The following is a 24,207-nucleotide window of genomic DNA, read 5'->3' on the forward strand; positions in this document are numbered from 1 at the left end:
CTCGAACAAAGACCGACCCCGGCTTACTGCTGGCGTGGCTGCGGGCAGACAGGCTCATTAGTACATCTACTTTGGCATTGCCTCAAATTAGTAAGATACTGGGACCTGATACTCCAGGACATAAATGAAGCCTTCGAGACAGATATCCTGTGCTTCCCTGCCTATATTTTGCTGGGTCTCCCTAATCCACTAACATTTCCCTTGCGCTCTTTAAGAGGGAGGCAGATAGCCTTAGCCCTTAATGCGGCAAGTTTTATCACTGTTTTGGGTAATATGCGTGGTTATTTGGATTTCCTATTTGTATTAAATATTCACCTGGTATTCTTTTTTGCAGTCTGTTTCTGGACAACTGTCCTCCTAATACGGGTGTTCTTTTGAGGTGTCACTAGGTCTCTTCTCTTTGGTATCGAGGGCGCACAACTCAATCTTTCCTTTGGATGCATTGTCTTGTTTGTGGTTTCACGGTTCTTAACTATAATTTTAATCTCAAGAAAGAACATTTTGGAATGCGGTGTTACACAAAAGATCTTGCAGCAGGGATACCGTGGTTGATTACTACATAAGCATGAGACTATGTAGTTTATGTATGGTTTTCTGTTTATTTGTAGCCTGATGAAGTCGATGGTGGATATACCCTATTGACGAAACATATGTTGGCTGCAAAGGTTATCAATACTGCTGGATGCATGTAGAGATAGGAAATAAAGCACTGCTGATTAAATAGGACTATTGTACATGTAATAACTCTTAATTTTGTTGTTCAGGGGATCTTATATTTTAGAGTCGGAAGTGTTGGCCCCCTATTGGAGTGTATGGTGGCCACATCTTCTCCTTGGAGCACCTCTATGAATGAGGTCGTTCAGATAAATTAGGTACACACATGTTTCCGCAATCTTATGACCTTTCCACCTGTCTGTCTTGCATTGTGTGATGTAACTTTAGTTTGTTGCTGCAGACATGATGATGTAACTTTAATTCGCTCATAGCTCTTTTAATGGTAGAAAACTATATTGATTACTTCTTGATGTTTGTAGGTCCATCAATTAATTCACTGTCATCCATGTGTGAGTGGTGGCTAAAATATCTGGTATTGTTCTCCTGCAGATTGGTACGCCTGATATTGGAAGTGTCCGCTAATATATACTTTCAGCATTCCAAGCAAGGTAAGTAGCATCTAATGGGGAAGTGGAAATGGCACAAAAAGAATCACTGAAATGATTTGGGTTTTCTTTTTTCACATATGTTCTATTATGTGAAGGATCGTTGACTCACAAGCCTTCAGATGCTAAGGATTGCTGACAAGCGCAAAAGAAGAGGCCGCCTACAGTTAAGATAAGGTTCCTTAAGGTAGGGAAAAATCAATCATTGTACAGATTTAAGGCAACCACTCAATAAATTTAAGGCAACCACTCAATAAACAATAATTAAATGCTAATCAATAGACAAAGGTCAGAAAGAACCAAAGAGCACAAATTATTTATCAAGAATACAAAATGAGCATTTATTAAGTGTTAAACAATTAGAAAAAAAATAATAATCATTCATCCACTTTCATGTCCATCATACAAACTCACAGACATACTGAAGACACATTTAAAACATTGTTGGTATGATGACATATTGCTCAACACTGATAGATTGACACAATATATAAAAAACAAGATCAATTAGAGAGACAGAGTGGCACAAATTCAAATGACTGGTGGAATTCTACGTCTGTGTCGGCGCAACAGGGGTGCCTTCGCCAGGAAGAGGGCAACAGTACAAACAATTGATGAATCTGTGAAGTAAACATTGTCTTTATGAATGAGGGAGGTTCTTTCACGAATACAATGAGCGATAAGTATACAAAGAAGACATTTGCATTGGATGAAATAAGGGAGAAGAATGAGAGTAAAAGTGAAAATGGAAAGATATGACTCAAGATAATTACTTTAGAAGTGAATAGTAAGGTTAATGGAATAAAATTAGATGTGAAAAAGGCAATATATAAAGATAGTGAAGGGAACCCTATGTGAATGATTAAAAAAAGGGGGGGGGGAAGAAAGGAAAAGGCACCCAGAACATTTGTGTATGTATACAATGGTGACCCCTATTTGTATCAAAGTCACATGCTTAACTCATGGTGTCAGAAATAGTATACCTACTATTGATGGGGTTTGGAGAACCGTCGTGTTGAACGGTAAATGAAGACAGTGCGATACTTCATGTATAATCTAAACGATGAAGGTAGAAGACGCATATTGATAGTTGCTCACATTTAATAACGTTTTTGATTGACAGCGATTCTAGGTATCTAACTAATATTTACCTCAGTTGCCAAGGGCAAAAAGACGCCGTCAGTACATTGTAAGCGGATGAAATATGTAAGTCCTCGTGGTGTTTCAATAATGGTGTACTAAAAATTATTAAACATATGTAAATGGACAAATGTGATAGAGAATGGGTCCTTAATTACAAATCCGAAAACTATTTTCTATTTATACCTGTATGCCTGATGGGCAATAGAGAGAGGAATCAGGCGACGCCAGAAAAACAAGATAGCACAGTGATGTCTGATAGTTACTGGATGTCACTGCTATATTTTCAAAGCTAAAGAATAAAGATACACAGGATTGTCCTGGTTAGTTGAAACTTAAAGCATGTTTGCATTTAGCGAAAATGTAATAGCAATGAGACCTACTGAAGATCGATAATAAATAGCTAGTCAATACTAGTATTAGGGATTAATGTAGAACGGCACAGCACTTACTTTGATGCAATGCGGTGCAGATGAAAGGGGTCAGTACAATTCTGTTTTGTGATTTCAAGGATTACTGCAATATAAATGAAGTAACTATAAGGCGAAAATGAAATTACAGTACAGCTTATATAATATACTTCGAAATCAAGCCTTTGAAATGCCTACAAAATGGAGGCTTAAACTAGCGGGTTTCGTTACACAGGTGTGTAATTTGCAGAGGAGAAAGAATGCACAATTGTACTTCACTCGTGCCTTTTACTATGACCGGGTAAAAATATAGGCAGAAGAATAATAAGAGTTACAAAATAGCCACATATGTTAAGTTAAATGTGTTTTATAATGTCACGAGATAACAATGCGCCAGCAAGAGCTATGCGAAGTTAATTAGGGTACTATGAAAAACTATGCGGACTTGTTTAAAGCTAGGGCGTGTCATGGTGCATACTTACTTTTCAGCCAATTTGGAGCCTCCAGATATGGGGTTCCTTCTTTCTGCGAATATGCCTGGAAACTAAACCTGAAAAACAAGAAAGGGTTTGGCCCTTATTCAGTAAGGCCGGACCAATATACCAATAGCAACCCAAAAAAATGCCAATACTGATACCATTCAAACTCAAGCAATTATCCCACACACCAGATGACCTAAACACTCTGGATGAAAAAAATAGAATTTTCTTTTTCAAGTACTCTTTTTTACTTATTAGTTATCTTTTTGTTAATTAATCATTGTTTATAAATGTAAACAATACAAATCAAGTGAAAATCTTGGACATACACTGAAGACACACCAACGCTAGACACACAAAGACACACAAATGTGATACAATAAAATAGAAAAATATATATACAATCTACAAATTATCTGTACAGCTCTTGTTCTAAATAGATTTTTTCACGTTTCAAAACAATCAGTGCCTCTGAAACCTTTTGATTATTTACATAGCCTTTTTGCTCAATAATTCAGAGGACAATTCCAAATGGTGGACCTACTGGTGTTGTATGGCATTTTAGGACCCAAGTACAATTTTCCCGATTCATGCCCCAATTCACATTGCCCTAATATAGGCATATGAATCATACCCATATTTAGACATAGCCCATGCAGTCCAAATACAGGCATGGCTACTTCCACCAGTTCCAAAAAGCCACAACCATTTCTTGGAAAATCAGCCTAAGCAGTCAGGGACCTCCCCTTGCTTGAATATTGATTTGTCCAAGAACTCATGGAGTTTTCAAAGAACTGACGTTCCTTTGGGGTTCTTTGATGACGTTATTATGCCCGTTTTTACGTCAAACTAGGCACCTTCAAGGTATAAATATGCCTTCACTTGCTCTGCTGAAGGAAGCCGGCTCTATAGCTGACGCACTGATCGACACGCTGTCCTTTCTCTTGCTGAGAATCCAGCTCCAGTGTTCCCAAGTTCTCCTTTCGGGGTGTTGGGAAATCGAGTCTCGAGACAGAGATACCAGACCTCCTTCATTCTAAAACCAAGGTACGGAGCTGATTAGACCCTAAGAGAAATCTTGGATAGATTCTTGGCAAAGAAAACTAAACCTATGCTACACCACACTTACTTCTTCCCTTGTACTAGACTTAGGTTAGGTACATTGGAGTAGGCGTATTTTAGAAGCACCACCAGTTGAGTACTTTTAGCCATTGTTATTTATGTATGTATTTATCTATGGTTTAGAAACCCTACAATGCTTTTACAGTATTATTTTATAATACTATTCTCGCTGTACGCATTATACTTTGTAACCTGCATTACAATTGTAGCAGTTCACTTTACTTGTATGAGAAAGAAGACTGTTCAATAAATCATTTATTGAAAACGCCCGTCTCTCTATTTCTCTGCACCTCTGATGAAACGAAGCACGCAAGATTGACTGAGTAAAATATCTATCTATTGTTTCCACGACTCAGAAGATACGTTTACTCTTGGGGAAACAAAGTTGTCATGTTTATGCGGTTGTCAGAAACTAATCCCTTCTTGTGAATTCAAGAAAGTTTCTAGTGACCTCTGGGCTAGCTGGCACTCACAATTAAGTCTAATATATTCAATAGAGACCTAGTCGACCTCAGTCCTACATCCAATCTATAGGATATATTATTCCAATGCGCAGAGCCTATTGGGAATATAGGAACTACACTACACTGGGCTCACTCAATACTTTCAAACTTTTTATACACTTAATCAATGGTGAGCACCCTGTGGTCTCCCCATCTAAGTGGGCACCTATTTGGCTCAAAATGAAAACAGTCGACCCGTTTCGAACCCTTAAGACAATGTTGGTTTCTCCTCAGGACGTAGAACATCAAGCTCAATCTCTTCTTGGATGGACATCAGTCGCCTTATTCACCAGCCGGTGAACCAAGTCACAATAAACAACTTGCGTGTTCGTTGAAAAAGGAACTCCTCTTCACATTCACTTAAATTTCATAGATGGGTTTCTTAATCACAGTCTAGTTTTTCTTTTCTTTTAGCTCTTCGGTTTACGGAGTGAATCAACGTCTCGACCCACGGAATCACTTGAACCGGAAGTGATCCCATGATCTATGAAATATAAGTGAATGTAGGGTTTGTTCCTTTTTCAACGAACACACAAGTTGTTTAGGCAGGCTAGAGCATTGGCAGGTTGCCAGTTTAAGGACGGCATCAAGACCAGAATCAGAATAGTCCCCTTACAGTCTTTTTACCCATTTAAACGGCCCCTAGCCAATCCCCAATGGCAGTTCCCATTAAAGTTGGTTAAGTCTACTCAAGAAGGTAATGTGAATCCATGGTTATCTCTGACTAATCGTTATCTACCCCTAGCCTGTCCTCTGGGCCAGGGCAAGATGTTGTAATTGAACACTTCTACTAAGCTATGTGTATTTACGCCTACACCTCCACCATTGTTGGACAATCTCTCCAATTCTGTCTCTACCTTTGCTAACCCAGTTGACCCCTTTGTGAAAATATTGTCCTGGAACATAGCCGGCCTTAGGTCTAAGCGGGGTAACATTTTTTGGGAACAGTTTCTTGGTACACCCCACATTATTGCATTATAGAAACATGAGAGCCCAACAATTGTTTTTATTTGGATGGTTTTATCACTTTTTGTAAACATGCCATCCCCTCGAACATTGGAAGAGCTGGGGGTCTACTTTTAAAGGTCTCACTTAAACTCTCCTACAAAGCCAAACTGATTGATTGTCTATCACCCAATGTATTACCAGTAGAACTGTTATGTAAGAATCTCCCCACTCTGTTAGTGGTTAATTTTTAGAACTCTTTCACCAGATCTCATGAGACAGAAAATTTATCAGCCTTAGAGGATTTCCTAGAAACCTTTGGGGAAGGAAGTCAAGTCTATTATGACACACTAAACTTAGGGGATTCTAACATCCATCGGTGTTGTCTCAACTGTACCCCCATATTGGAGGTGGGTGATGGTTCTGAATTGTCCAATCTTTTTGAGCATCCGCCATCGGGCATCTGTTTAGAAAGTTTTCTCTCAGCCCACAATTTGCAATGCATACAGAAATCAGATGCTTCACTCTGGTCCCCACCTATGTGGGTAGTGGTAGCCCTAGTGTAATTGACTATATAATGTTATCCGCATTATTAGCACCGGCTGTCAATAACTTAAGCGTTACTTGAAACAGTCTTAGTGATCATAATCCCCTAATACTGGATTTCTCTCTCTCGGCCGCCTTAAAATGGGGGGGTACCGAGTCAAATCTCTACTGCAAACATCAGTACTAAACATTAGGCAAGGAGATTGAATTGGGAAAGGATCATTCCGGAGAGTTTTTTAGACAATCTGTTGTCCACCTGTGCCCCGGAGTTCCAAGTCTACATGGATCCTGTCTCAAAGAGAGCCAGTCTTGAAGCTTTTGACAGAATCATTGAGCAAGTAGAATCCGATTTAACCTCCAAAACCAGAGCCAGATGCCAAAAACGCCAAGAGGTGGTTTGACAATACGTGTTCTGCTGCCCATAAGGAATTAAAACAGGCCCTTATGCAAAACCCAAGGGCCGCAATATTAATCAGGAGCCACAGGAATGCCTAGAAACTTGCAGCCCAGGAAAGGAAGAAACATATAAGAGAGCAGGCCTCGGAAGCGCTCAGCCAAGCTTGTGTCCTGGCTGACAGCACCAGGTTTTGGTTGTGGTGAGCAGCCCCTATTTCTCAGATACACCAAACTCTAGCAGTGATTGTACGATACCTGCTGAGCTTGCGACCAGCATTTTGGTAACATCTTTAGCAATGTAAATTTGGAATCTGCCATGGGACAATCAGTTCCCGGCTCACCTAGCAACCCTCTCCATTCCAACATAGATGAGGTTTACAAAGCTATCATCTCAACCTCGGCAGGAAAGGCGCCTGGTCCAGACAGGGTACCAGCAGACTTCTATAAGACCGATCCCAAAGTCTGGGCCAAGATTTAAACCCATGTTTTTAATGCAGGCTGCACCTGCAGTTTTCTCCCTCTTGGGCTAAGGCAGTTATCATCCCGGTATTTAAAAAAGGAGTCAGGGATGATCCCGCCTGTTATAGACCAATCTCCCTCCTAGATTCTGTGGCTAAAATACTGGGGAAAGTAATTCCGGATCGCCTAACAGGCTTTCTTGATCTGGTTAATATCATCTCCGATCTGCAGTATGACTTCAGGCAGGGGAAAGGGACCCCGGATCAGTGCCTTAACCTGCATTTAGTTATCGGGATGTACACCATCATCAAAAGGGGAGTCTTACATTTGGCCTTTATGGACCTAACCTCAGCATTTGACTATGTCAATAGGTCTAAGCTATGACTGGTGTTACGTGATCTGGGGGTACCTGCGGAGCTGGTCTCCTTTTTGCATACTGCCCATGAAAACACCACCGCAGCGCTAAGGTACAACACAGATGGCAGTTTGACAAGCTCTTGGGAAGTAAAAAGGGGGGTGCATTTTGGCGCCTTTGCTGTTCACATTATATATTAACAAATGGGGAGAATCCCTGACAGCTTGTGGCAAAGATATACCTAGAGCTAGTTCCAAAATGATTCCTGCACCGCATTGGATCTACAACGTCTTTTAAATTGTTTTATAAGTTTTATGGAGTCACTAGACTTAACTACGAAATATAAGAAATCACACACTATGACTATAGGTTCTGGAAAGGCAGCCAAGGCCAACTTTTATTGCAAGGGGGCCGAATTAACCAAAGTGACAATGTTTCTTTACCTGAGGGGTAATCTTTGTTAAGCAAGGATCTTGGTGCCCCCGCAACTTTTACTTAAAAAGAACATCTTAGCCTGAGCAGCAGGGGCAACCCTGAATTTCGCCAAAAGACTGGGGTCAAAGCCATTGCCCGCACTATTAAAGGTCTATAATGCAAAGTGTATCCCGATGGCAACGTACAGGAGTGACATTTGGGGTTATAAGGATGTGAAGGGGATTCAGGTGGCCGAAAATAATTGCATGCAAAACTCCTTGCGGTCCCTACTGCAACCCCTATTTTTACCCTACATGAAGAATTGGGAGTGGGTTACATTTCAGACCAGATCGCGGTTGCCCCACTGCTGCGCAGGCTCAGAATTTGGGCAAGTCCGATCCCAAGTTTAAATCAACTTATAATTACTGACTGCATCACACTGGAGGGGGTGTTACTTAGTCCCTGGCTGAAATACATAAAGGAACAGACCGGATGGTTCGGCCATCCTGACCTGTTCCTGAGGTCCAGGGGCTCTGGGCAAGACTGCTATTAGAGAATTCAAAAAGCAGTTTCTGGACAAGCGGCAAATGTAAATGTAAATGTATGTGTCTTGTAAACCGCACTGCTGGCCTGAGGCGTCGTGGCGCTGTAGACCGCTGGGGAACCCGTCCTGGCTATCCCTGTGAGATGGTCCCTACTGGGTATCTCCAAGGTGAAACCAGGCATCCCCGGCGAATGTGGGGGGCCGTTGTAGAGATGAGACAAGCTAATGCCCAGAGTTGCCGAGTGTGATGCCTGGTTAGAGTAGGCACCGAGGCGAGAATTATCGAGTCCGCTGACCCTGGTCCACGACCCAGCCGCGTCGGGAATTGAACCCTGGTCCCAGGCCGTTCTCGCCTTCCGGGTCTGCCGCCTCTAACCAGTGAGCCACACCACTCCACAGCAAAGGCTTAGGGAGGAGGCGGAATTAGCCAAACCGTCTGTGAGTATATTTGCCATATTGAGCCTGGGTCCATAGAGGCAGCCATGTTTATCTTATGCTAACAAAGCACATCATCACTTTGTTTTGACCAGATTTTGTTTGAATCTGGTCCCCTGGCTTCTGGCATTTCCCCAAGGCTATTCCAAACCTGGTTCCCTTAAACCCTGCCCCTGTGATATTTTTTCGGAGCAGGATACACTACATTTTATGTTATTCTGCGCCCACTACCATTCCTAGTGCAGAAATCATATTTTACCACTGCTCAGAGGCTGCTAGTTTGTCCAAGTTAGGCCGGCTCTGACCTATCTTCAAATGTTATCCTCCCCCATGGTTTGCCTGGGGGTTGCAAGCTTTTTAATAGCGGCTATAAGACATAAGAAAAAATTGCCGCCGCTGTAGCCAGTCTGTTCTTTCCCCTATTGTGCACTTTATGAGATAGTCCTTATAGCCTTCGTTTTTAGGTCTCGCCTAGCGATGCAGCGCCATGCACCTCTCGCGTAAGCGAGACTTATTGTTGCCGGGTTGGTTAGCGAAGTGGGACAGGAGCGGTGCACAAGCTTTCAAAAGTCATTGAAGACAATGGCTGTGACCGCGCGCTTCTGGATACATGGGCTGTGAATGCGCGCTTTTGGTGAAGTCATCTGTGAACCGCGTGCTTTTGGAGACGTGATCTGTTAGCGTGTACAGCGGCGGTACCCCACTCTTTAACTTTCGAATGGACAGCCCATGTGCACGCTGACGGCATGTGACCCAACTAAGAGCCGCTCTGGAGAAGGACAGCGCAGAGAGGAGAAGTACTGTCTCAATAGCAAGCGGCCGGGTGAAGTTAACGGCACGGAGTACGGCCTCGCTGCTCCTGTCGGAGGCCCCGATATGAGTTGGCTGTGACAGCGAGGAACTAGCAGAGGCTTGGGGCTGTGCATAGGGGGTGAGACGGTGGGGAAGCTTTTATTGTCAATTGGGCTGAGCGACCAATCGGAGAGGACATCCAGAGAGACCCTAGGCATTTTTACCGGAAGAGATGCTCCCAGATACCCGCCGCTGTAACACGGAGGTGAGGTGAAGAGGGAGGTGGTAATGAGGCGTAGTCGGAGCAGTTATTCAACTCCTCAGGGGGAACAGTCAGAGGTTCGGTTACAATCGTTCTATTAGAACCCCTGACTCCCAAGGAGTCATCTTGCACTGCAACCCTACTTGTTACTAACTTCTGGTCTGTTTGAGCTAGACATTTTTTTGGATAAAATCTACAGTTTATGTTGCAGATGATGGATTATGGGGCAAATGTGTAATCCATATTTATGCGGGAAACGCCGCAGCCGCAGAATCGAGCTGGCGCTAGAAATGCTTTCTAGTAACATGGAATCTGCTCTGACCGTCTAGCGCTTCACTTTACACTTTGTGATCCTCGTGGCTTGCAGTCAACTTGTCCGAACTGTCCCAGAAGTTGGCTTAGTCTTCCTCTGTCTCCCTCCCTACCAGGATCATTGCCGTCATACCCTGCCCGTCACGCACCCCGCCTAGTGCAGCATGCCGCAGATTCGGACACCCTTCACACCTCCATAGGTTTGCGCTCTCTGCTCCTCACGGGAGTCTGGTGTTGTTGTGTTCATGCACAGGGTGGAGTCATGTGATTTTGGCTCACCCCAAGCCTCTCGCCGAGGAATGGAGCATGCAGCTCTCTAATAACAGCTCCTGGGAGTCTTGTGTAGCAAAAACTACAGCTGGGCAATCCCACAGATAAATCTGCCAATAATCTAGAGAGTGAAACTGGCTTCTAAAGGTGCAGTCTCACCTCGGCGACGGTGGTTGCTGCTGAGAAGCAAACTTCATCAGAACAAGTTTATTTAAGATGCGTTGTGCAACTGCCAGGGGAAAGGACATCGTAGGACAAAGAGCACTGTCTGTACCTCAGGGCAGGGTTGCGCTCCCACCTCTGCCGGTGCACCCCAGCCTTGTCCCAGTACCCTCCAGTACAGCGCTTTGTCATTGCACCTCATGCCTGTCCTTGTACCCTCCAGTACAGGGCTGTGCACCTCAGCCCTGCCCCAGTACCCTCCAATACAGGGATGTACAAGGCCCTGTCCGTGCAGCTCAACCCTGCAACAGTACTCTCCAGTACAGGAATGTACAGGGCTCTGCCAGTGCACCTTGGCCCTGCCCCAGTACCCTCCAGTACAGGACTCTGCTAGTGCACCTAAGCCCTGCCGTAGTACCCTGTGTAATTGCAGTACTATGACACACAGCTCTGCCAGTGCACCTCGAGCCAGACCTCAGTACTCGGTTATTTTTTATTTGAAACTTTGTTTATTGAAAGCAGTAGATTGCAAGGATAATACCAGATACAGTGTCATTTTCATAGAACATGAATCTGCAACAGAACATTCAAACCCCCCCAAATCCCGGTGTACACATTCTGCAGTTGAAGACATGTTGTAAGAGTAGCATACATCACTCATGCAAAGTGCTTAAGATGGACAAGGTTACAATCTTAGGCGGAACCTCCAGAGTCAATATCCACAGTGCCTAAAGTCTGCTGGGCCAGAGCCGCATCTCCCAGCTCCTCCTCCACATTGTCCTCTCCGCGGTCGCAACTCGCCAGCAGATAGTCTCTGAGCAGACCCCATATATCTTTAGGGCTCGAGCACCTGGGGAGTTCTTCTGAATATGTGTTTTGCTGCTCCTGGCAGTATACCAAGTCTTTAAGCCACTGGGACGCCTTGGGGCAGCGCTTGCAATCCCATGTAAATAACACCCTCCTTTTCGCCAGCAGCAAAGCCACTCTCACAAAGCGGCCCAGCAACCCTTTAGCCTCAGGCACGTGGCCCAGTAAGCACAGAAGCGGTGTACAATCCAGAGTGAGGCCTGTCATGGTATCCAATTTCTGCAGGACATCTACCCAGTAGGAATGAACAGCGTGACAATACCAGGATAAGTGGATGAAGTCAGCACCAGCCCGTCCACATCTCCTGCAACAGTCAGTGTCCCTATAACCGATTCGATGAAGCTTAGTGGGAGTGTGATATGTCTGATGTATATACTTCAGGTGTATAATGCGTAAGTTGCTATTGGGTGATAGCCTACCCGTGAGCGAGCAAATTTGAACCCATGTGTCCTCCTCCAGTTGTGTGCCCAGAGCAGTGTTCCATCTAGCTAAGCTACAGTCCTCCGGAAGGACCAATTCCGAAAACACCACTTTGTATAATCTAGTGAGCAGGTGCTTCCTAATGGCGGACGTAATCACTAGTTGCAGCGACTTGGAGGTGAGAGGCTCGCATGGAAAGCTAGGATAGTGATCCCTCACAGCCCGACGCAATCGATAACATGTGTATGCAAACAGGGGTGAAGCATTGGAGATATATTGGAGCTCGTCGCCGGATATATACGTTCCGTCACTGAATAAGTCACCTAGTACGGAGATGCCAGCTTCAGAGAGCAGCCGCATTGAGCCACGCTCTTGTGCCACAGAAATAGCGCCGTGGCCCGCGATGCACATGTATGGCGCATATAAAGGTAATCGTTCCGTCAGTCTACCAATCGCTTGCCAGGCTGAGCACGTGGCGGCAATCGTATTAATCTCCATCCTAGGCACGTGTCTTTGTGTGTGCGTTAGTATGTTCTGCAAAGGAATACCTCCCGCATCTCCCTCCTCGACCGCTACGTGCGGGATAAAGCCATGAGGTCTGTACCAAAAGAACGCGAAGTGAGCTAGTCCACATAGATAATATATGTATAAAATCCGGAGCACAGAACCCCCCTCTGTCAAACGGCAATGCTAGGGTTGCCCAGCTGATACGCGGAGGTTTCGTCCCCCACACCAGGCGGAGTAACTGAGTCTGCAATGTGGTGAAAAAGTGTTTATTCAGACGAATAGGGATGTTGCAAAATAAATATAAAAACTTGGGGAGTATCACCATTTTAATGACCGCAATGCGATCCTCCAATGACAGAGGCAGAGCCACCCATTTATCCACCTGCTGTACCAAGTCAGCATAGGCCTTTCCATAATTCTCACGAATGAGGGTCTCTGGGTCTCTATGAACCCAGACCCCAAGGTATTTCACGGGATCCACAGTCCGTAGTAGCGGGTATTCCAGCGTGGGAGCGGTAGTGGCCAGAGTGAGAGGGCCAGTTGATACCACCGACTTATCCCAGTTGATACATAATCCGGAGAGGAGGCCAAAGCAGACATATTCTCGGATGATTGCGTTGGGTGGATATGTGGATCGCGAACATACACAACCATATCATCTGCATAAGCAGAGATGCCCACCGGTCTGTTATTAAAGTTGAGCGCGGCTTCCCTGTGCTGCTGCCGGATTCTACACATCAGTGGTTCTAGCACAATAGCAAAGAGGAACGGGGAGAGAGGACACCCCTGCCTAGTACCACGCTGGATCGCCAATGGATCAGAGGTAAATCCACCAACCCTCACCCTCGCCGAGGCATCAGTGTACAGATTTGAATCCATCGGACAAAGACAGGGGGGAACCCCATCCGACGCAGAATAAAAAAGATATACCGCCATTCGATCGAGGCAAAGGCTTTGGCCGCGTCGAGCAACACGGCCACAGCTTGTATATCTGGGTTGAGAACATGGAACATCGCAAAAATCGTACGGAGGTTCCAAGATGTGGGATAAAGCCCGACTGGTCAGGTAGGACGAGCATGGGCATCAATGGGTGGAGTTTAGTTGCAAGAATTTTAGCAAGAATCTTAGCGTCAATATTTATCAGGGATAGGGGCCGATAGGACTCGCATCTGGTGGGGGGGCTTATCTTTTTTCAGTAAAGTGATAATTAGCGCTTGACACAAAGACGTAGGAAGATAACCCAGCTCATGTGCCTCATCGTACATGGCCAGAATGTGGGGCGCCAGGAGATCGGCATATCGTTTATAGAATTCAGCTGTCAGCCCGTCCGGACCGGGAGCTTTCTTGTTCGGCAAAGAGAGTATCGCCTCTTTGATGTCGGACTCATCAATAGGTATGCTAAGATATTGCCTATGGGCGTCCGACAGCCAAGCACAGGCAGTGTCCTGCAGGTAGTCGTCTATAACAGAGTCAGACACGTCGCCGCGGGACGTGTAGAGCTGTCCGTAAAATTCTCGGAATTGACCCAATATAGCGTTGGTTGTTTGATGACTAGTGCCATTGTCGTCTACTATGTGTTCTATAAGATGGGCATTTGCCCGCTCCCACAAACGACCAGCCAGTACTCTACCCGGTCTGCCACCCTCACCGTACGTTCTAGCCACAAACCGCTTGGAGATATACCTCATTTCTGCCTCCGCCAGAGATTTATGTTCCTCAGTGTATTCCCTAATGCGTGCTAGTGTGTCCAGTGAAGGAAGAGTGTCATATAAAGTTTCCAGGTCGCGCAGCTTGGTTTCAAGACTCCGTATTTGCCCCCTCAGGTCACGTAAGATGCCTGCAGTCGTGCCTATACATACACCCCGTATATTGGCCTTAATCGCTTCCCAGAGGGTGACTGCACTATCCACCGTGCCCGCGTTTAGGTCAAAATACTGTACTATAGCTTTATGGACTGTATTCGCAAAGACGGGATCCAGCAGAGCGTCTGCACGAAACCGCCATGTGAAGGGAGGCCGCACAGTGTGTGGAATCTGCAGTTTGAGCATGACAGGATTATGATCCGAAAGAGTCCTGGGGAGTGTGTAGGTCTCAGTTACCCACCCATTGGTTGATCCGTCCAATAGCCAGTAGTCCAGGCGGTACCACGTGTTGTGGGAAGGTGTAATGTGCGTGCCTACCCGAGCCTCTACGTTTCGCAGGCGCCAAGCGTCAACTAATCCCATCTCCTCCATAAACTGCCGGACACATGCAGCAGTCTTCAACATACGGCTACTCGCCAAATCAGATTTGTCAAGCCGAGGGTCTAAGTGTGTGTTCAGGTCACCCCCAATCAGTAGGGCCGATTCCGGCCATGTACGCAGCACCTGAAATAAAGAAGATAGCGACGCTGGTTCGTCAACCACAGGGCCATATATGTTGGCAATAGTCGCAACCGTCTTGCCCAATGTGCCTCTCACTGCTGCCCAGCGAGATTCACTATCCGTGCAGGAGTTCAGTGGATTAAAAGGTATCCCTTTTTTAATAAGAATGAGGACCCCTCGGGCGTAATTAGAAAAAGATGAGGCTAGCGGGCATCCAGCCCATCTACGCGCTATGGACGCCTCAGTTTGTACAGTTAGATGCGTCTCCTGCAATAAGGCGATGCGTACCCCATGCCTATCCAGGTGAGAGAGTACCTGCCTAGTCTTTCTGGGTGTGTTGAGGCCGCGCACATTCCAGGTGACACAAGTATATCTCTCACCCACCATCACAGAGGCTCCTGGTAAATTGTGAACCAGCGTCGTCTAACATCCTAGCACATTTACATAGCGACATAATCAGCACAGTCGAGTGAATAGCAGCTGCAGAACATACTCCGATGAAGAAAAAGAGACCAGGCCCCCCACCCCCCTCCCACTTTGGCAACCCCAACCCGCCAAAGAGCCTTAGGACCACCCCCAACCCTCCCGTCACAGCACAACAGACAAATCGTCAAACTGGTTACACCCATCGGGGCAGTGGAGGCAATGCACACTTCTGGCACAAGGCAGAAGTGGGCCTCCGCAGAGAACAGTTAGTGCCCCATGAGCATGCCAACTATTAGAAACAGACTGGGTACACCTGGTGGGGTATATGGCGTTCAATCCGCAGTGTTTACCTTAGTGCATGAGCTAGCAGTGTGCCCCATCTCCAGTCATCGAAGAGGGCATCATACAAGGAGGATATGCAGAATAGATACAACCCAGGCGGGCACTGAATATTATCCGCCTCCCCCACACTCTCCCTCACTCCCAAGCTCATAACCACCAATCACACCATCAGGAGGGGTACCATAATACATCTGAATTCAGTCATCCACGTCAGACGTGTCCGCAGGGGATTTGCGACGTTTTTGAAGTGTCTTAGCCTATGCCATCGCTTGCTTGGGGGTGGTAAAGATTTTCCCTCCCTCGAAGTCGCCGATTCTGAGTCTCGCAGGATAGAGCATGGCCAATGGAATTTCTTCCCGCTGAAGTAGTTTCTTTACTGACTGAAATTCTTTTCTCGCAGCCTGTACTTGAGCAGTGAAATCAGGATAAAAGGACAGCTGGTTATTCTGATAAATAATCTTGCCCTTCTGTCTGGTGATGCGAAGCACAGTATCCCGATCTCTATAGTTCAACAGTCTTATGATGATCGGTCGCGGCGGAGTGCCAGGCGGAGGTCGAGCTGCCAGCGAGCGATGGGCCCTCTCGACCGCGAACATGGGAGACAAGTCGTCCGTGCCGCAGATCTCCCTCAACATGGTCTCCACATAATCTTCCGGTCTCCCCACATTGGTCGATTCCGGCAGGCCCAGGACGCGGATGTTATTACGCCGGGCCCGCGCTTCAATATCCTCATTCTTAGCCTGAATGACTGCCAGAAGCTTGACCATCTCCGTAGTCTTGCCCGCCACCTGCTGTAGACCATCCTTGGTATCTGTGATCCTCTGTTCCGCCTCCCCCAGTCTTGTGGCCTGTTTATCGAGCTTGGCGGAGAATTGATCCATGCGTGTATTTAAGGCCTCGATTTTCCCGTCTATCGCCTGAAGACTCGCTTGTATCGCAACCAGTGTGGTTTCCAGCATGGAGTGACCTTGCGATGAGTCGTGGTCCCCATCTGCTGCTCCTGTGTGCGTCTGCTTGCTGGTCTTGCGGAGCTTAAAGGACAGCTTGGGCTGTTACTTTTCGGGTTTGCCCATGGCGAATCTCGTGCCCCACACTCCGCACGCCGGCCGTGCGCTCCACTTCAACTCCCAGGCCGACGAGGAGCCCCTCTGTACCGCACACGCGGTCCCCCCAGGATCCACCAAGTACCAGCTAGATGTCACGTCACACTCCGTAATCAAGACAGTGTGGTTATGTCGTCCTGGAGGGTGTAGTCCCGATTTACTCCAGCCAGTGGGGTGAGAGTGTGGCACCACCTGAGCGCCTCAAGCATGCGGAGCCGGCGCAGCGCCCGGCAGGCCAGCAATGAGAAAGGCACACACCGGTATGCAGGGTAGTCAGGCAGGCCCAGCACAAAGCGCCAAGCGATATCCCACGCACCAGGTAAGTGACAGCTGTACCTCAGCAGAAGGGCCCAACCAAGCGCGCAGCGGCTGTGGCACAGAGCGAATGCTCCCAAGTCCTAGCAGGACACCACGGTGTCGCAAAGTCCGCGGTGTGGGCCCCAGGCGCTCAGCACCCTCCACAGCTCCGGTCACTCCACAGCAATTCCGCAGGCTCCACAAATGTCTCACACACAGTGAGTCTCGCGCCACAGTTCAGAGCAGGTACTCACACTGTACTTCTCGCCCTCTGCGGCCAGGATAGGGGTCTCGCGGTCTCGCGGCCCAAACGCGGCCCGCCAGGCGCACTGCAGCCGGCCGCTCGATTTCCAGTCCGCCCAGTCGCTGCACAGCTCCCCGGGTTCCCGAAACTCGAGAGCCGCACGGAGCCCCGCCTCAGCTGGTAGTGGGCCGGCAGCAGGGGACGGGACTCACCGGTGATCGCACGTCGGTCCGCACCTCAAGCACCACAGCTCCGGGCTCTGAGAAAGGGGCCATACAGGGGAGGGCCACTCGCATCAGACGGGCCGCGAGCCCGAACTTCACCGCGACCGAGACCGCACAGGCTGACTCCGGCGGCGTCCGGCTAGCAATACCTCCAAAACTTGCACGGACTGCAGAGGAAGGCACCAGCAGCTCAGCGCTCACCACACAGCGACTGAGATGGCAATAAAAGGGCAGGATACTGAAGGATTTCGTTGCGGCGGCCGACAGAGCAGCTCTACTGTGCTGCCATCTTGCCGCGCGCCAAGCCACGCCCCCTCAGTACTCTGTTATTACAGTACTTTGGCACACAGCTCTACTCTTCCTTCCCTCTGTATCCTGTTATCCCAGTACTGGAACACTCCCAATTCTTGAAATATACTTCCACCCCAGCCTCAGTATCTTTTAGGGTTCTAAGCGCCGCATCCTCATACATGCTTGCAAGTGCACCCTAGTACTGGGTACCACAGGCATCTACCCGTGTGCTGGCCTGCATCCTGCGCTGGTATCCCTGTACTGGGACACCTGTGTCCAGCACTTCAACTCACAGAATCACAGCCATTGCACAACGGTACTGCCCTGTGGCATCCCCAACTAGTGGGAGACCCACCTAACTATGGCCCGGCTCACCTTACTACTCCAGCCCCTACTGGTCCCCCAGGCAGATAGTGCAGGCCAGCTGCCTCGGTAATGGGATATCAAAGGGAGAGGCAGTACAGTAGTACTGGAGAAGCCGTAGGTTGACAGCACTAGCCACATCCGGTGTGCACCGCAGGCCTGGCTCCATGAATAGACCAGAGTCCCGATGGTGCAGCGCCCTAGGGTGTCCATTACTGAAAACTCAGATAAAGGACTCCAGCCATGTCCCTGCTAGAGTCTCACTGTCCCCCTGTGGCACTACAGTGAAGTGCACAACACTCCTGCACTTTCAGTCCAATAGGATTATCCCATATCATGGAGGCGCTGCTTCCTCGTGCAAGGTCAGTAAGTGGCGCGCGCTCTCACTTAACAGTGATACCTCCTTCCCTGTTAACGCGTATCGATATAATGAGCGATGGTAGGTCTCTCACAGGGCGAAACATGACCAGCGTTGCTGTATTTGTAAAGTGCCATGAGCCAATTCAGCTCTCTGCAGCTGTACAAACTCAATTTGCCCTAAACTAACAGCATCATGCTCCGAGCATGTCTCCATTCACACGCTTGTTCACGTAGCTACGGTTGTGTGCACCGTTATAAAACACATTGCACAAACAGTCCTTATCGGCATACAGTTTGTGTTTTGTTTTTCTACATTTTCAGTAAATACACACATTGCTCAGCTCAGTGCTTAAAATACAAAAATAAGGTTTGGGATATTGGTGTTGCATTATTAGCAATGCCAATAGCTCAAACTTTTATACTGCGTGACCTATTGCATTGCAAATGCTCGTTTTATTTAGCGCTTTTGCACTTTATATTGTTGCACTATTTGTAGATTTATACAAGATTAATGAAATAGTAAAGCCGGATGCCCTTTTATTGCTCTGCACACGCATTTTTCAAACTTTTATTGTGACCTAAGTTTGTATGTATTAATGTTTTTCGATGAATTGTGATTTTTTAAAAATGTTTACTTTTATGGCTCTTGGCTGCTGAATAAAATATCTTTGACTGACTGACTAGCATTCCTTCCTTCTGTCAAAGGAAGGGTAGTGCAGGTGTTCACAGACAACACCACTGCCATGTGGTACTGCACAAACAGGGCGGGTGGGGTCATGGACCCTATGTCAAGAGGCTCTCCGCTTTTGGACATGGCTGGAACATCAGGGCATATCCCTGGTGGTTCAACACCTGGCAGGTTCACTGAATGCCAGGGCGATGTACTCAGCCACAGGTGCATGATGGATCATGAATGGCGTCTTCACTCAGATGTGGTGCAAGGTCTCTTTCAGCAGTGGGGAGAGCCTTGGTTAGATCTATTCACCACCGAAGAGAACCCGCAATGTCCGCAGTTCTGCGCGCTGGACTTTCCAGCTCGACGCTTTTTGTCGCGCGTGAAGTTGCAGTTTCCTATATGCCTTTCCGCCTATACCACTTCTGTCCAGAGTGGTGAAGAAGATCAAGCGCGACCCGGCCCAAGTCATTCTTGTGGCTACAGACTGGGCACGAAGAGTCTGGTATCCTAAGCTCTTGAATATGGCTATCGAGCCTCCGATCCAACTGCCTCTTTGGGAGGATCTTCTCTTGCAGCAGCAGGGTGACTGTCCTCCATTCGAACGTGTCCAGCCTCCAACTCCTTGCGTCAAGATTGAGCAACAGCAATTGACAGCTTTTGACCTTCCGCCTGAAGTCTGTAACGTTATCTTGGCAGCCAGGCGTCCCTCCACCAAAATGGTATACGCCTGTAGATGTAACAAATGTGTGGTGTACAGCAATGGCTGTGGATCCCCTTTCTGCCCCTCTTTCAGAGATTCTCCTCTTCATTCTTTCTTTGGCCCAGCAGGGCTGTGATCTGGGCACTCTTAAAGACTATCTTTCAGCCAATTTCGTCTTTCTTCGCCTTCCTGTTCAGCCTTCTCTTTTCAAGTTCCTATTGTAAATCACTTCCTTAAGGGCATTACTCACCTGTTTCCTCCTATTCCATTTGTAATGCCCCAGTGGGACTTGAACCTTGTTTAGACTTACCTTATATGCGCGCTTTTCAAGCTGCTACATAATTTCTCCTCTCAGACTTTTGATCTTCAAAACTGCCTTTCTGGTTGCTATTACCTTTGCTCGCAGGGTGAGTGAGCTTCAGTCTCTTTCTTTTAAACCTCCTTTCCTGGCTGTTCATCCAGACAAGGTTCTCCTTCGCACTAAGCCTTCCCATCTTCCCAAAGTGGTTACCTCGTTCCACAAAGGACAGACCATCACTTTGCCCACCTTCTTCCCACATCCTTCTAAAGAGGAGGAGAGGCTCCACCATCTGGATCCAAAACATGCTCTTTCTTTTTATCTGGATCGCACAAGACTATTCCGGGTGGATGATCAGCTCTATGTTGGCTATGTGGGCGCCAAGAAAGGTCGGGCCGTTCAAAAGCGGATCATCTCTCGATTTCCTTGATGAAAAAGGAACCTCTGATAGGGATGCGTGGCCATTCCACCGGCGCAAAGGCAGCCACTGTAGCTTTGGGAATTGGAGTTCCATTTCATGACATCTGCCAGGCAGCCACGTGGGCTTTATTGCACACCTTAACTAAATACTACTGTCTGGACCGCCAAATCCCGAGAGTCGGCTTCTTTGGCCGTTCAGTTCTCCAGAACTTTCTGGTGTGAACCTAGTTCTCAGACCCATCTCCGGGGTTGGTATTGCTGGGGTATCTATACTAAGGTAAGGCATCCATAACTAATATTCACGTAAGATATCTTAAAATACAGACAACAGCTGCACAGCCTAATGAGAGCAAAGTGCAAGGTGCAATATATAGAGAAACAATAGCCTTTCATCAACAGGAGACGGTCACGAGAGCCTAATTAATACCCACACCTAGGGCACGCGCCTAGTTTACATTTTGCCTTTGACGATAATGCTGGGGCTGACAACTGCTCCAGTGACATTTTTATGTTGGTTTGTGTATGGTTAGTTAAAAGTGTTACAACTATTTTAAACATACAAGGGGTTTTAAATCTCAAGTCAAATAGAAGTGCACTCACCGATAAGGACATCGCAAAATGGAAAACAGGCGTATTGTTATAACAAAGTGCACTTGGAAAAATCCGCATTGACAGTGACAGTGCTGGTGCAAAGGGTAATAGCAGCACAAAGTACATTTAAAAGTGCCGTCCGGCAATATTGTCTAAAGTCACTGTCACAAATTGAGAAGCACTTCTCGTTTCAAGGATTTGACAATGGTAAAATCTCAAGTCAGTTTGAAATACACTCACGGGTAAGTGCATCGGAATAAACTGAGCTAACGTTCAGTTGTAACAAAGTGCCAATGCAGGCACCCAAATTGAGAGTGATAAAGTGCTACTGCAATAGATAATAGCTGCAAGCCATGTCCTTTAAGCAGAGAATCATCGAAGGTCAATCCCTAAGGTTGTGAAGCCAGTGAAGAGATTTTCTGGCCGGTGAAATGTGGTCATGTGCCGGTCGCTTTTGTGTAGCTACTGTGTTTTAACCACTTTGTAATATTATTGGTAGGGAGGGTGAAGCTCCGTAGTTGAGTCTGTTCACAAAATCAGGATGTGATAGGATGATACGTGGTCACCGGGAGCTTCTCTGGAAATCCTAGCTGAGGGTAGATTAGCATTATGGTTCAAATATGATAAAACGTGCTTCTTATCATTTGGTTTACTCTCAGAGCGTGGGAAATCCATGAGCACTCCAATGTTCCTTACTTCTGTTGATCTTTTAGTAGGGTCTGAGCAATGTAGAGGATGTTAGTTCTCCCAGTGTCTGCATGTGAGGATCTCAATTGTAGACGAGTTGAGTTTAACTTCACTAGTCACATCCATTGGTCGATGCCTTGAACATAGTCATCTAGACTTGAGCTATTCAGAATACTCAGACTCCCCAGTTTCAGAGGGATTGGTGTGTCATCTGCCTGGCTGCAGCACATCAGGGGCCGTATTACATAAAGTGCCCCGGGGGTGCAACATGCATTTGCACCCGCTCTGCGTGCCCTCTGGGCGCTTTGGTATTACAGAGGGGGCTGCAGACACTTGTGTGCCCCCTTCTGTAATACCAATAGCACTTGCGCACATAAAGTGCCAGTGCTGTATACAGGGGGCATTCCCTCATTTGCATGTAAATGAAGGAATCCCTTTGCCTCTGGGCCCATGCCATATTACAAGCGCGGGAGCAGAGGCAAAGATGTCAGTGCGCCCCCGCCCGATGGAAACGCTCTGGAGAGGGATAGGGAGTCCCATGGACCCCCAGGCATCCCCTTGCAGGCAGATGCAGTCACTCACTGTACCCGCCTGCAAGGGAATCTCAAATCCCCTTCAAACGTGCAGCCTGGTTGCCGCCTGCACTGTGAAAACACCGAGCGGCTGTAAATCACCCACTCTCGTTTTCACAGGAATGCGCTGTCCCCAGGCAGCACCAGTTGGCAGCTGCACTGGGGGCAGTGCATTCATGGTAATGGGGCACATTTTCACTGTTTGCGCCCGGCGCATCTTTTAAAAGGTGGCCTGCCGCAAATAATGAAAAAGCGCATTTACCATAAAACGGCCCCTGGTTGTAATGTTTGAAGTCTGTTCGAGTAAATCAGCAACTTCTTAGCAAATTCAAACATACACGTTCCGTGAATTAAAACTCGCCTACATCACTATGTAAAAACCAACAGTTTGTATGATATTTTGAGCGTACTAAATGTCTCTGGAAGCTTGTGTTATTTATTTACAAGGTATGTATAGTTTTTGTTTCTTCATACAAAACCATCAACTTTAGGAGTAATCGTTTGTAAAACATGTGTTTGAGGGTCCTTAAGCTCCTTATCTTTACTTTGATGCAAAGTCCTTACAGCCAAACCAGACATTCAACTCAGAGTCGTACTTCTCTTCTCACGTCTCAAAAGGCTACCATTTTGCATCGAATAAGCTCATAAATATTGTGTATTTTTGCTATTTTACAATCAGTAACAAACTCTTATTTTCATTCTGCAGGTCACTGAAGCATGGATAAAAAAGAAAAATTGTAATTTAATAACACGCAGCACAAATCATCACACTGAAGTGGTTTATGTTGAAGAGATGACCATGTCTCAGAGCCCCAATAAGTAAACAGTACCAAGAAGCCGAGGAGGAAACAGAAGTAGAGAACCCTACTGAATGTGAAATTGATATCACTAATTCATTATATTCACTATACATTGCTGAGTAACTAAATACAATTATCACAAACATTTTAAAAAATGGGTTATTAGTGTTATACAACTTCGGAATTATAAATGAGTAAATAATCCAACCCATACCTGTGCACAGAACATGAGAATTGTTGTCAGAAAGACCTATCACCTCAATGGTTGTGAATACACTTTAGTCGCAAGACTCATCTGCTGAAGTGGTATAGAACACACCTGGTAATAAAGAAAGTCATTGCAAAAGCTCCTTTCCAGTTTTTAACAAAAACACTGGAGTTTGCCAAAGTTTGTTTCAGTTATGCTGAATGTTGAAACGTGACACCACTAGTGCTTGGGTGTTAGCCACTGCTCTGGAGACCACACACTGGGCATTAAAGAGAATATTCTGCTACTGATAAATGTGTAATATACTTTTCCTTCCTTTGCACATGTGTAGCCTACAATACATCAAGACAATATTTATGTCAGTCTTTTATAACCTGCTAAATAAATGTTAGTAAAGCTTCAGTCACAAAGTGAACCTGCCGGACAGACTTCATATAGACATAGCATGGAAACCATAACTCAATGAGAGACATTTGGGAAGGTTCAGTGGAAAAGCTTAAATTGCTTAAAGAGGTCACAACACTACAAGTCCAGACAGAATTTTTAATAGGCTCAATGCTAGTGTTAATATTAACAAGTGAAGCCCCTTTGAGAGGTTTGTGCTGAAAATGATTTAAACACGTCCGGACTTTGGAATGAGAGCAAGTCTTAATCTGCTGTGTACACCAGAAAAAACACACCTGGAGACAATAACTCCAGAAAGAAATATTTTATGTGCCCAACATATGAGTATAGCATTAGT

At 46.5% G+C, this 24,207-nt stretch overlaps 1 long non-coding RNA gene across 1 annotated transcript; it reads left to right on the forward strand.

The window, feature by feature from the left end:
• The first annotated feature begins 1,034 nt into the window (after positions 1-1,034).
• LOC144806111 (uncharacterized) lies at positions 1,035-24,207 on the forward strand. Its single transcript, XR_013605694.1, has 3 exons — positions 1,035-1,163; positions 1,259-1,347; positions 23,164-24,207. It is a non-coding gene; the product is annotated as an uncharacterized LOC144806111 (long non-coding RNA).

The sequence above is a fragment of the Lissotriton helveticus genome (genome assembly GCF_964261635.1).
Source record: "Lissotriton helveticus chromosome 1_1 unlocalized genomic scaffold, aLisHel1.1 SUPER_1_unloc_46, whole genome shotgun sequence".
In the NCBI taxonomy this organism is placed as follows: Eukaryota; Metazoa; Chordata; class Amphibia; order Caudata; family Salamandridae; genus Lissotriton; species Lissotriton helveticus.